The following is a 14,808-nucleotide window of genomic DNA, read 5'->3' as shown; positions in this document are numbered from 1 at the left end:
ATCAAAATATTTAATTTTGTTGTTTTTAATTTTTTTGGATTGTTTTATAAAATTTTCTATATTTTTAAACTTGAGTCTTTTCTATAATTTATTGATATTTTATTTAAGTATTAAAAAATATAGAAAATATCTAATAAAAATGTTAAAACTATAAAAAAATTTTATAAAACTGCCAAAAAATAAAACAAAAATAAAAAATATTTCGATTAAATAAAAATGTTAAAATTTGAAAAATGTAAAAACTTTCAACGAAATGAATTTTATTTTAAAAATAAATTATTGAAAAAAATGAATTTAATATTTATAAAAAAATAAATTTTCAAAATTTTTTGAAATATTGGGTTCTAAAAAATTAAATTTTGATTTAAAAAATTAAAAATTTGATTTTTTTACAAATTTAAATATTTAACAATATATTTAATTTAATATTTTAAAAATATGAAAAAAAATTAAGATTGGAAATATTTAATTTTAAAAAATTAAAATATAATGTTTTAAAAATGTAAAAGATATTATTTTATTATTAATTGAACTAACATTATCAAATTCAACTTGTATAAGGATGAGATTTTTGTGGTTTATATTAAAATGATTAAAATTCAAATTTCATATGAGTAAAAAAATAATTTGTGTAATTTGACAATTAATTTTATCCATCCAAGTTATCGTTTTAGCAAATTCAACGCTTATATCATCAAGTCAATGTTCATGTCAATAATTTTAATGAGAAAAATTTTATGAAATTATTAATTAGATTAGAATTATCAAATCAAAATAATATGATGATTAAATTTGTATAAATTATAATATATGGACTAACTTTTAAATTTTTAAAAAATAAAAAGATAATTTTACTTAAATTTAATATAATATCAAAATGATAATTTCAAATTCATTATCATAAAAATTAAAAGTAATTCATTATATTATAGCTTGATTAACAATCACTAGCACACAGCATATCACAAAAAACTAGTAGCAGTAAAAGTCGAGATATGCGTAGGATTTGTAAAGGATTCGATTTATTTTCTCCGTTAAGAGTCAACTTTTGCATACTGCAGAGTCTTTAGGCTTCATTGTCGCTGTTCACCATTTATTACTTTGTATGTATAATACTTGTCGCTTTCTTTACAAGACACATTAATGAATATATTTATTCCAAAAATCATCACTGATCAGCATTTTGACTTTAGAGATTAACTAGCAATAAAACATCTAACATATCAGGACAAAAGCTAATACTAACTTCCAAGGGGATGGCACGACTTATAAATGGAAGCTTGAGAAGGACTTTAGCCCTGACTTCTAGTGCAAAGTTAACAATATCCAAGGAACTGAAAAGAAAAGGAGAAACTGATTTCTTTGTGAAAAAAAACCATGGAGCAGACTGAGACGGATAGTGTTACCAAGATCAATGAACCAAAGATTAATTATAGAGGAATTAAAGCCATGCCCTTTATCGTAGATGAGCTTCATTTTGCATCTTGGTATTTGTTATTTTTTCTCCTTGATATCTGGTTAATCTTGTATTAATGCATAATTAATAACTAAAGGGAATGAAACTTTGACTGTCTTCAACATGAAAAGCATCACAGCTACAAATCTTGTTAACGGTTTCAATGGTACCTGCAACTTTGCCACCTTGATAGGTGCATTCTTGTCTGATACTTATTTCGGTCGATACAAGACGTTGGGATTTGCTTCCATATACTCTTTTCTGGTACCGATACTTACTATATTTAAGCCTTCATAATTATCTCATGCCAAAGACATGTAATTCTGAAATAATTTTTCCTTTTTTTCATGGATGAAGGGAATGGTTGAAGTTACACTAACAGCAGCAGTCTCAAATTTGCATCCTCCAGCCCGTGACTCCAGTGAGCGGAACTTGTCCTGGGCCAACACCATGGCAAATGGCTTATCTGTTGAGCGGATTGGGACTTATGGTAGTTGGAGCTGGAGGTATTAGACCATGTAACCTGGCCGTCGGAGCAGACCAATTCAATCCTGAAACGGAATCCCAAAAGAGGGAAATAAGCAGCTTCTTCAATTGGTACTACTTCACCTTTATCATTGCCAAGATTGTATCTTTGACAGTCATCGTCTACGTGCAATCAGATGTGAGCTGGGCTTGGGGTTTCCATTCCTGCGTTTATGGTGTTCTTACAATGCATGACGTTCTTCATTGGTACAAGAATTTATGTGAAAGTGAAGTGAGAAGGTAGCCCGATAACAAGTGTGATTCAAGTCATAGTGGCAGCAGTTCGGAAGAGGCAATTGAAGGAGCCAGAACAACCATGGATCTTCCTTCTAACCATATTCCCAAAAGTTCTATCAACTCCAAGCTTTCTTACTCTGATCAATTCAGGTAAATCAACGTTCACATAATTAATAAATGGAAGGATTTGACAGATTAGATACTATTCACTTTAATATGTTTTATATATTTTCCTTTCTTTCACACCATTTTAATTGATGCTAAAAACTTCTGCCCATTTGAGGTTTTATATACAAGTTATTTTGTTTTTTTAAACAGGCTTAAATGTAAAAAAAAAAAAGAAAAACTATAATTAAAAAATTATTTAAATTTTTATAGTTTTATTATAATTAATTGATCCTTTAAATATTTATTTTCATTCAATTGATATTTTAAACATTTTATTTTCACCTAACAAAAATAGATATTGACAGTTAAACTAATTATCATCCAGTAAATATTTAATTAAATAAAATAAATATTTGAAAGATTAATTAGGATAAAGTAATAGAAATTTGAATGATTATTTAACAGAACCTCCTTGTTTCTTGGTCAACCTAGAGAATGATAATTATGGTCACTAGATTCTGTTAATTAAATGGAAGCAACTTTGAACTTCTGGCTATATAAAGAATTACCCCATAAATTTCTACTATTTTGCACTTTGTTTCAGATACTTTTCCTACCTGTCAATGTCATGATCCTAAGCAAAAAAATTAAGAAATGTTTATAGATCAATTTTGAAACTATTACAACAATTTACTACTCGGATTATAATTGATTCAATTTTGGAAGCTTTGTGCACGCAATTTCGGTGTAGTTTTATAAAAGAAGGTATAGTTTAAAAATAAAAAACAAAAAGATTACAGATATTAAAATTTAAACTCTATATCTATTAAAATGCTATTTTTTAAATATGATTTTATGAATTAATCTAAAAACTTTGAAAAAGTTATTTAGCATCAAAATGCAATTTCGGTGACATGTCTCTGCTAGTTGACATGGCATCTAATAACAGTACGAGGCAATAGCTAAGTTCTTTGTTTTGGGGGGTAAACAGGTTTCTAAACAAAGCTGCAATTCTAACCCCTGAGGATAAAATCAACTTGGATGGATCAGCAACCAATCCATGGAAACTTTGCGGTTTGCAAAAAGTAGAGGAAATAAAGTGCTTGATCAGAGTTGTTCCATATGGGCAGCTGTAGTGCGAATTTGAAACTGAATTTTTAATATGTTGTAGTTAATTGAATTAAAAAATTATAAAAAAAAATTTAACAAAAACAAGTAAGATTTGAATGAGATATCATAGATAAGAACTAAAAGATTCAAAAACAAATTTAAGTATCAATAAAAAATTAGTAAATTTGAGCTAGAAATCAATAAAATTTGCAAGTTTAATTACCAAAATCATAAAGAACATTGAAAAATATTTGAGGAAATGTAAAATTGCAATCAAAATCAATAAAAAAACATGAAGATCTAGGGTTGTTTGTTTGCTATGAAAGTAAAATGTAGTAAAGGAAAGTGTAGAAATTAAAGAATAAAAAAAATAAAATCTTAAGCTAAAGTCTCTCTAAAATGACTGGCTCCACTCCTATTTATAGGCAGGTGAGTGATTAATGAAGCCCCAAAAAATATTTCCAAAATATCTACAATAAGGTGAGCTTCCAGAGACTTCTTTCCTCCTTGCTTCAGCACTTGGTGCATGGCTATTTGGCTTTTTCTTCAACACTTTACAAGCTTTTCTTTTATGTGTTTCGGGTGGTCTAATAAGTCAATTTAATGACCAATCAAAGGTCTTGAAAGTGCCACATCAGCCCTTCTAATTGGTGCTCTTCAACCAGCTTAAAAACTTTGAAATTTTGGTGCTCCTCCCATGCACCAAGCACCGATGTCCTTGTTGCATGCTTCATATATCTTTTTTTTCTTTTTTTTTTTTGTAAAATTTCCAAACATTCTATGGACATTTTTATCATCCACTTTATTAAAAAAAAAAACTATGAAAATAATACTAAAAAAAATCAAATAAAAAAAATCAAGAAAACTCTCTAAGTGTCAATGTTGCATATTGACACTAGTTTAGGCCAATTGCATAATTTTACACCAAAAATCCTCTAGAATCTATCCAATTTAACCAAGATTCCTTATTTTCTCCATTTGTACCTACACAAGAGATTAATGTGCATTTAGGAGCAATTTTGCCAAAAATCCTAAGGAACAAGCTAAAACATAAGTAAAATTACACTAAAAATGAGCATGAAAATACTAAAATTTTAGAGCAATCATCGAGTCCCGATTAAGGAGTTTTGTGAGAGCGAATGGCCAAAGCCCAAACCTAAGGAGGAATGGATAGTCCTACTACAAGGTCTTATTTGCACCCATGTAAAGTGGTTAGTTCCATGGATGAATTGTGAATCGATGTTATACTAGTGTAGAGATGAAACTGGGGTTCCACTTCTGGGTTTATGGGGAGCATCAAGTTATGCACCACTTATAGTTCAAAAGCAGTTTGGGGCTTAGTAGTTCGTTCCCTTGACACGTAAACTTACTCAATTTGATTTTCTATATAATGAGCCAAAAATTTTATAAAAGATGGATAATGTGATCAAGGCATGAAAGAAGCCCAAGAGAGTGAGTCCTAGATCATTTATTGATAAAGTCACTCATGAGTATTTAGTGTGAAAAGCCAAGAAGAGCAAGGAGGTTGCGTTTACACTCAAATATCATTGCCAGCTAGTGAATCAGGAGTTGGATAAGATACCTTTAGAGTTAGAGTTTACAAGAAAAGAATTTGAGGTTGAGAAAGATAAAATGAAGTAAGAGATTCAAAGGCTTCAAGAAGAGAGAGAGTAATGGAAAGATAAGGAAAAAAATTAGAAGTCTAATTCCATAAGATCTCTAAAGAGCGTGATACAATAGTTAAAGATTTATATGAACTTCATCAACAGCACAAGAAGTTAGAAGCTAAAAGTAAAGCCCAAAAAGTTATTAGGAAGCATGACAATGATTTTAAATAGTTGATGGAGCTGCGTCAAGAGCATAAAAGATTATGTATTCAGGTGAAGGCAAAGGAAATAAATATTACTAATTTGACTTGTGATAATGAAAAGTTGAAACGAGAATGTTCCCAGATAGAGGATGATTGTGTTAAAGCCTAAAAAGAGAATGAGATGCATAAAAGGTATATTCACACATTGAAGCAAAAGTTGAATGAACAAGGGGATCACATCATAGCACTCATAAAAAAGCATAGGGAGCTATCCTACCAAGCATGGCTTGGTAAAAAAGAAAGTTTGGGAAAACAAAAGTACATAAAGCATCTTGTAACCCAAATAAGCAAGGCGATGATTAAGGCAGGAAAGATGGTTGAAGAGGCTAAGCCATTGAGAATAGTGGTTACACCAGCAGAAGAACATGGACATCATCTGTTGAATTACATTGAAGAGGCTAAAGATCAGTATGAGCAAATTAAATGTTTTTACAAATGGAGAATAATAGACTTAGCAAAAAATGGACTTTAGTGGAATAAATGAAAGTTTACTTTTACTGAAAGTCTTTAAAAGGCAAATATTTTCTCTATTTCTTTTTCATGCATTGCATTCATTTATCCATAATTAAATTTTTAATCATGTCTATCCATAATAAGACCATTAATTTAAAGTTGTGGTACATAAAGTTCAAGGATAGCTCATCACCAATATAACACACAAGCTCAAGCTAAAAGAATGGAACAAGATAATGTGAGATGTGTTGAGAAATTAAAAAAAGCTCAGGAAGAAATCAATGGAGAACTAAGAAAATTTCTTGAAGCTTTAGGTAAGTTGAATAGGAGGAAGGTGGTAGAAGAAGATATTTCGCATGAAGTTACTGATCTTTTATATCTTCCAAGGTATGGCCCATATCAAGCCCAATCTACTCAAAACATCCCACTACAACAGCCTACATTTTCAAGCTATACTTATTTAGGAATGCCACATACACATAACCAAAGGAATGCTTAAACTATATCAATCCTACCTTCACTAAAAAGGCAATTGAACCAGTCCAAGTTTCAAATTTGGATGATTCAAAAAAAAAATTGAAATTGAAGGTGGCTGAGTTTTTGGAGGACTTTAAAGCTAATCACATGATGAACATGCTCAAAGAAAGACTGCAAGCTTTGGAAGGCATTGATTTTTATGGTTTTATAGATGTCACTAGACTTGTTTAGTACCAAATGTGGTGATACCCTTAAAGTTTAAAGTATTAGAGTTTGAGAAATATGAGGGTACAAAATGTCTTATCACACATGTTACAATGTACTATCGTAAGATGGCAGCTTACATTAGTAATGAAAAGTTTAACTGGCTTTGTTGTAAAGTGGTATATCCAATTGGATAAGACCCATACCTAATCATGAAAGGATTTAACTCGTTCTTTCATTAACCATTACCACCATATCATATATATGGCTTCAGCTCATCTTTCTTTGTAAAGTATGGAGAAAAAGGTGACTAAGTCACTTAAAAAGTATGCTCAAAGATGGCAGGACATAGTTACTCAAGTTTAGCCACCATTGACTAAAAAAAAATAATAGCTCTATTTGTGAGTATTTTAAAATCACCTTATTATGAAAAAATGATAGAGAATGTGACTAAAAATTTTACAGATATGATGATTTAAAAAGAGATTATTGAAACTGTCATAAAAAATGATAAGCTTGAAGGAGTAAAGCCCTCAACAGCCAAAAGAATGCCCAATAGAGAGTGAAAGTCAAGTTGTAAGTTTCAAAGGGTAACAATTTAGAAACTACACTCTTTACCCATAACCTAGTTACCCTATATACAACCTCACCATAAACATTACCGTAGCTTTCCCATACCAACCAATTCTATAATTTGCTTATCCATTTACTTATCAACCATCATTTAGATCATCTACCAATACATACCACCCTAATACCCTTCTTATTGCAAGGCTTTCTATGTGCCCATCCAACCCAAAAAGTTATCCAAGGGAACCATGGAATAATCAAAAGAAGCCCACCTTTAATCCCATTCCTTATCCTAATATGATCCCATTACTCATTGTGATTATCATTATTAAATTACGAGCCATTTCACTAAAAATTATACTACTTTGAAATACATGGTGCAAAATCTAATAAAAAATGGATTGATTAATTTTGATACCAATGAAAAAATCGTACCCAATATCAGTGGTAATCCTCTGCCCAATCATATACTAAATGCATTGAATGAGGACAAAAGACATATAAACAAGAGGATAGAAGAGATCAAGATTTAATTCAATTAGTTGTATGATATTCTCTATGAGGTTGGCATGGTACAATCAATGGACCTATGCATTTATTGTGAGATATGCGCCTTAAATCAAAAGTGTAATTACCACAGTAGGGCTCCGGGCCATTCTATTGAGACTTGTAAACAATTTTAGAAAGAAGTACAAAAATTGATGGATTCATACCAAATTGAGCTATATAAAAAATGAAGAGTTTAAAAAAATGCTAAAGTGTCTATGACTGATAAGTCAAAATGGGTGCCAAAGCCAACAACCATTCATTGTGGTGAAAAGCCAAAATCAATCATAGACAAACTTATCCCTAAGTCGGTGACTTTCAAAGTTCCAAGCCCATTCCCATATAAGGATAAAAGGTTGTACCATGAAAATATAGTTATGAAGTAACAGTACAAAGGCAAGATGAGACTAAGCCCAAGTTAGATGCTACCAACATAATTATTGTAAATGGTATAACTAGATGTGAAATGTGCTATACTCTAAAGATGGTGGCAAAGGTCAAAAAAGAGAAAGCAACAATGGTAAAAAAAAATCAAATGAACTAGAGATAGTTTCAAAAAAAGATAATCCAAGACCAGTGTTTGAAAAAGAAGCATGCGAATTCTTGAAGCTGGTAAAATATAGTGAGTATTCTATTGTAAATAATTAAATAAGATGCTATCTAAGTTCTCTTTATTTTTACTATTATTGAATTTAGAACCACATCGCAATACCTTGTTAAAGGTGTTAAACCAAACTTATGTGACCTACAATGTGTCAGTAGAATATGTGAATTATTTGGCTAAAAACCTAGTGATACCATATTATATAGCCTTTAGCGATGATGAAATCCCACCGAAAGAAAAAAAGCACAAAAGTCATGAACGTTACTATCAAATGCAAGAGTCATATTATAGCCAAGGTGTTCATTAACAATGTCTCTACTATTAATGACATGCCTATGTCCACTTTAGCAAGGCTACCCATTGATATGTCCCATATAAAAAAATAGCCATATGATTGTCCGAGCCTTTGATGAGACCAGGCATGAAGTGTTAAGAGACATTGAAATGCCTTTACAAATTAGGTTTTTCACCTTTAATATAAAGTTTAAGGTTATAGACATCTCATCATCTTACAGCTATTTGCTAGATAGGCCATGGAATCACATGGTGGGTGCTATTCCCTTCTTCTTACAATAAAAAGTCAAGTTCAACATGAAAAGCCAACTTGTGATTATGGCTGGAGATGAGGACCTAATAGTAACTTAGCCCATGAATGCTCCCTATGTAAAAGCTACAAAATAATCATTAGAGTGTTCTTACCAATCCTGCGAACTTGTCAATACTGTCAGTGAATGATCTAAATTAAATTAATAAGATTTTAGTAAACTTGTGATTAGCCAGATTATCATTAAAGGTTGGTATCCCGGAGCTAGGCTAGATAAAAATCTACAAAGAATAAATAAACCTCCGATGATAATCGATAATAGTGAAAAATTAGGCTTAAGGTATGAATTTGAAGAATGAGAGATGAAAAGGATACAAGATAACCAAAGAGAAAGAAGAATGGTGAGGAATATGTTAATGGTCATTTCATATTTATATTAGACTTTTAGGCCTAGAAGATATATGTATCTAGGGTCAAAGATAGATGTTGAAGATGAGCTACACATGGGAGAAACTTTTGTCGAAATGTCCATTGAAATGATAGGTGAAGAAGCTTAAAAGGAAAAGGTGTTGGTCCATCCATAATTACTAGGCTTTGAACTAAAAAATTGGAGTGTGATTGAGATGCCTATTATTCTTGATACCCTTCTAATGTAATTGTAATTTCCAATTGCTTATGCCCAAAAGCATTAGGATGTCTTTTATGTATAGGCTACACATTAGTTATTACCTTAATAAAAGAATATGAGTATGCATTTTCATCCATTTCTTTTATTCAATTTCATTTTCCTTCCAATCAAAGCATTTTGCCAATGCTTCCCATTTTTCTTAATTTCATATCCCCAAATGAATGCAAAAATAACCATGATAACAATCAAGAATTTAATTTTGAAAACCCAATTAATGCCGATAAACTTAACACAGAAGATGACTTTAAAGACTCCATATCTAATAAAATTGGTTGAATAGGAGAATAAATTTATTGAGCCTCATCAAAAAATCATTAAGATGATAAATTTAAGGAATGATGAGAAAAAGAAAGAGGTTAAGGTTGGCACATCGCTTCTATCAACTAATAAACAAAGGTTAGAGGATTTACTTTAAGAATTTATAGATGTGTCTGTCTAGTCCTATCAAGATATGCTTTGGCAACATTGAAATAGTAGAGCATAAACTACCCTTGAAACCCAAATGTAGGCTTGTTCAACAAAAATTGAGAAGAATAAAGCTTGAACTGCTACTGAAGATTAAAGAAAAGGTAAAGAAGTAATTTGATGTAAGCTTTTTACAAGTGGCCAAATATCCTGAGTGTGTAGCTAATATAGTACTTATTCTTTAGAAAGACAAAAAGGTACGAATGCGTGTAAATTAGCACAATTTAAACAAGGCTAGCCCAAAATATAATTTTTCTCTACCTTATAATTAATACATTGGTGGATAATATAGCCTGAAATTTTGCATTCTCTTTTATCGATGAATTTTTTTGTTCTAATCAAATAAAAATGGCCCAAGATAACATGAAGAAAACCACATTTATAACTATGTGGGATACTTTTTGTTACAAAGTTATACCCTTTGGATTGAAAAATGTCGGGGTAACCTATCAAAGGGCTATGATGATACTCTTTCACAACATAATGAATAAGGAGATTGAAGTGAATGAAATGGAAAATGTTAAAAGACTTTTGATAAGGTTAAGCAGTACCTATCAAATCCTCCAATACTGATACCATCTTTCTAGGAACACCATTAATTTTGTATTTAACTATACATGAGAAGTCGATAGGATGTGTGCTAAAGCAGCAAGATGAGTCTGGTAAAAAAAAAGTTATTTACTACTTGAGTAAGAAATTCACGAAATATGAGTCAAAATATTCATCATTAGAGAAAATATGTTATGTTTTAGCTTGGATAGCTAAAAGACTTAGGTAGTACATACTTTACCATAGCACTTGGCTTATAGCTAAATTGGACCCAATCAAATACATATTTGAGAAACCATCATTGTTGTGAAAGATTACAATATGTTAAATAATGCTATCAGAGTATGATATTGTATATGTGAGCCAAAAAGCAATAAAAAAATGTTATATAGAAATTTCTTATAAATCGTGCTATGAAAGCTATGAGCCAATGAAACTTAATTTTTTGGGCAAAGAATTAATGGTTGTTTCTGAGTTAGAGGAAGAAGATGACAATGAAAAGTCATGAAAAATATATTTCGATGGGGCTATTAATGCCTTAACACATGAAATTGAGACAATTCTAATATCTTTTGAAGGACATTATTATCCTATTATGGCAAGGTTGAACTTTAATTGCACCAATAATGTGATAGAATACGAGCCCTGTGTCATAGGTTTACAAGCTACTTTGGTCAAAAAGATTAAAGTATTAAAGGTGTTTGGGGATTCAGCTTTGGTTATTTACCAATTGAAGGGAGAATGAGAGATAAGAGATTCGAAGCTTATCCAATATCATAAGTATATCTTAGAGTTATGCAAATAGTTTGAGAAAGTCCAATTCAAATATTTATCTCATGAAAAAAATCAAATTGTAGATGCCTTGGCTACTTTAGCTGCGATGATTCAGATTGATAATAATACTGAGATCTAACCTATTAAGTTAGATGTCAAGGACATATAGGTACATTAAGCCAATGTGGAAGAGGAAAAAGATGGAAAGCCTTGGTATTATGACATCTTATAATACTTAAAGAATCAACAATACCCAGATCAGGCAATGAAAAATGATAAAAGAGTCCTAAGGAGATTGGTTATGGGATTTTTCTTAGATGAAAAGGTTTTTTATAAAAAAAGTTGAGATCAAGTGTTATTAAGATATGTAAATATAGATGAGACAAAAAAAATTATTGAAGATGTGCATGACGAGGCATGAAGAGCACTTACAAATGGACACATGATGACAAGCCAATTATGAAAGCTAGATATTACTGGTTAACAATGGAAAGTGATTACATTGATTATGCTCGAAAGTATTACAAATACCATATTTATGCTGACAAGATCCATGTTTGGTCTACTATTTTACATGTTTTGACACCACCTTGGCCATTCTCTATGTGAGGCATGGATGTCATTGGTCCTATTACCCCAAAGTCATCAAATGAGAATAGATTCATTTCTGTGATAATTGATTACTTCACTAAATGGGTTGAGGTAGCTTTTAATGCAAATGTGACACGCTCGATAGTCTACAAGTTTATAAAGAGAAATTATTTGTAGATATGAACTCCTGAAAAGGATCATCATGAATAATTCTAAGAATTTAAATAGCAAGATGATAAAAGAGATACATGCTCAGTTTAAAATTAAGCACCATAATTCGAGACCATACTACCCAAAGATGAATAGGGTAGCAAAAGCTGTAAATAAGAACATCAAAAGAATTTTGGAGAAAATGAATGAGACATATAGCGATTGGCATAAAAAATTATTTTTTACTTTGCATGCCTATTGAAAGTCAGTGTGCACCTCTACCAGAGCAATTCCATTTTTTTTTTGTTTATAGAATGGAGGTTGTATTACCAATAGAAGTAAAAATTTCATCTTTGAGAATCCTAAGAGAAATGGGATTAGAAAAAGCCGAATGGATTCAAGAGTACTATGAATAACTAAACTTCATTGAGGAGAAAAGATTAGTAACACTGTGTCATAGTCAATTATATCAAAAAAGAATGATGAGAGCTCATGACAAGAAAGTTCGACCTCGTCAATTCAATAAGGAGAGTTAGTGTCGAAAAAAATTCTCTCGAGTTAGCATGATAACAAGAAAAAGTGGACCCCAAATTGGGAAGGGTTATATGTAGTAAAAAGGCTTTTTTGGGTGTACATTAATCTTAACAAAGATGGATAAAGATGATTTTCAAATCCTAAAAATTCTAATGTTGTGAAAAAGTACTTTACTTAAAAAAAATTTAAATAAAAAACCCGAAAAGGCGGTTTAAACTAAATAGGGGTTTATCTAAGTTGAAACCATGTAAAGGCAACTTGGATAAGAAGATTTTAGCATCATTTGGGGGTTGCACCAACATAAAAGCCAATATATGTTAAGAGTTCTGAAGTGCTGAGGGCATGGTATGGTTGAGTATTTTGAAAGAATCCAAGATATGTTATCATGATTATCCGAGTGTTTATTTTGGGACATTGTTGTCCCAAATAGCCATCATTATTTACCTTTACCATATCCAGTGGATAGAATTATCCCAATCCCCATAATTTGTAATCTAGTTTCCTTTCCAAATAAAGATATTCATTATCTATATCTCGCTATCAATCTTTGCCTTTTCTTTATATTTAAATGTTTTGCAATGAATAAAAGAAATGTATGATTTGCATATTATATGTCTTGAAATTAGGGTAATGATTGATAATTGAATAATATAATAGAAGATTGTGCATTACTTTGAAAGGTCAAAAGATATAAAGGCAAAAGATGAAATCTTCAAAGCCTGGTAAAGATATTGATTTCGAAGAAAAAAATTTTCCCCTAAGAAATAAAGCGAGTGCTTATTTTGAACAATGAAGAATGGGTTTGATTTTTTACTATTGCTAGGAACTTGAAGAGTCTGGAATTCAAAAAAAAAAGTCTTGAAAATTTGTGTACAACAACAAAAAGTTTATTTGTATTACATACATTACGTATAGGAATGTCTATTCCATTTATCTAAAGTAAGGATGTTTCAAGATCTAACATAGTGAATGCGAACACAGTGATGGAGAAGAAATTTTATGAGGTAAGATTTTTAATCTTTGAATAAAAAGTTTTTCAAAATTTTTGACCTGTGATTAGAGAAACCCATTTTTTATTCATTGAGCCTCTGATTAGAGAATTCTTATTTTAAAGTTGTTTAGCCTCTATATAGAGGAACTCATTTCATATTTAAAAAATGGTTTGGCCTCTGTATAGAGGAGCCAATTTCATATTTAAAAAATGGTTTAGCCTTTGTATAGAGGAACCTATTTCTTATTTAAAGTTATTTAGTCTCTACATAGAGGAACCCATTTTTTAAAGTTGTTTAGCCTTTATATAAAGGAACCCAATTTCATTGCTTAATTTGGAGTTTATTAAACCTCTATTTAAAGAAGTTATTTGGAACTTGTAAGCTTTACGCCTCTGTTTAGAGGAGTTTTCTAAATTTTTTTGTCATGTCTCTATTTAGAATATTCTTTTAAATTGCTTGAGTTGAACCAAACACAATGGTTGTCTATATTTTTGCATCATTTTTGTTCATAGGAATGTGTAAAGAGAGATAACTGTAGACATTCCATTTCGTCCGGGGCTATAAATCGAATGATCGACATGTTTAGTTTATTCGGGTTGGAGTCATTTGGATTATTGGACTTTTAAAATGTTTATTGAGGTTTTTGGATTTCAAATGAATTTGGGCTTTATAGCCCAATAGATAGTTTTGATTGTGCGTGGGCTACAAGCCCAATAGATGAATTGGCTGGTCTTTATGTGCTCCCTCGACTTGGTTCGATAATAGGGTTACGAGTGGTTTTTGTTTTATTTTATAAACATAAAAACAAAAAGGGAAAGGAAAGAAAATAAAAAAAATTTTCAAAAATTTTGTGCAAGAATTGTGAATTTGACAATAATGGTAGAATGAATTTTTGAGACTTTTGTTCTTAATTAGCATGAAACAAAAAAGTTATAGGAAATCGAATCATAATCAAATCACAAAATATCAGGACTGAATTGATTCTTGTTGCCCAGACTAAAGGTTTTGAGCCACTATATATAAATCGATTCTAACACAATATAAAAGAAAAAGAGGGGAAAAGATATACAAAAAAGATATCAAAGTTTTGTTTAGCTTTGGGTTCTATTCCATTTTGACATTGGATTTTTCTGAATTTAGTGGTTTTTTAGTTGTTTTTTTTTTCTTAGGGATTATTGGGAACTTTTGGAGTGGAAATTAATTTATATAAGCATCCAATAAATCTAAAGTTTAAATTCCAATTCCACTTTTTCTATTCTCGTACTGCAACTTCTATTAAAAAAAAAAAAGCATCATTACTAAAATCCCTGGTGAAAATTTTAACTCTTTATGCAAGTCCAAACTTGGTGAGAGTACCACCA

General features: G+C 30.7%; 1 pseudogene; it reads left to right on the top strand.

Moving 5' to 3' along the window:
• Positions 1-1,377: 1,377 nt before the first annotated feature.
• On the top strand, positions 1,378-3,462 carry LOC111274905 (protein NRT1/ PTR FAMILY 2.11-like; annotated as a pseudogene).
• Positions 3,463-14,808: the final 11,346 nt, after the last annotated feature.

The sequence above is a fragment of the Durio zibethinus genome, chromosome 17, assembly GCF_047325235.1.
Source record: "Durio zibethinus cultivar Kanyao isolate XHJ-2024 chromosome 17, ASM4732523v1, whole genome shotgun sequence".
NCBI lineage: Eukaryota > Viridiplantae > Streptophyta > Magnoliopsida > Malvales > Malvaceae > Durio > Durio zibethinus.
This window is presented reverse-complemented; position numbering and strand designations above follow the sequence as displayed.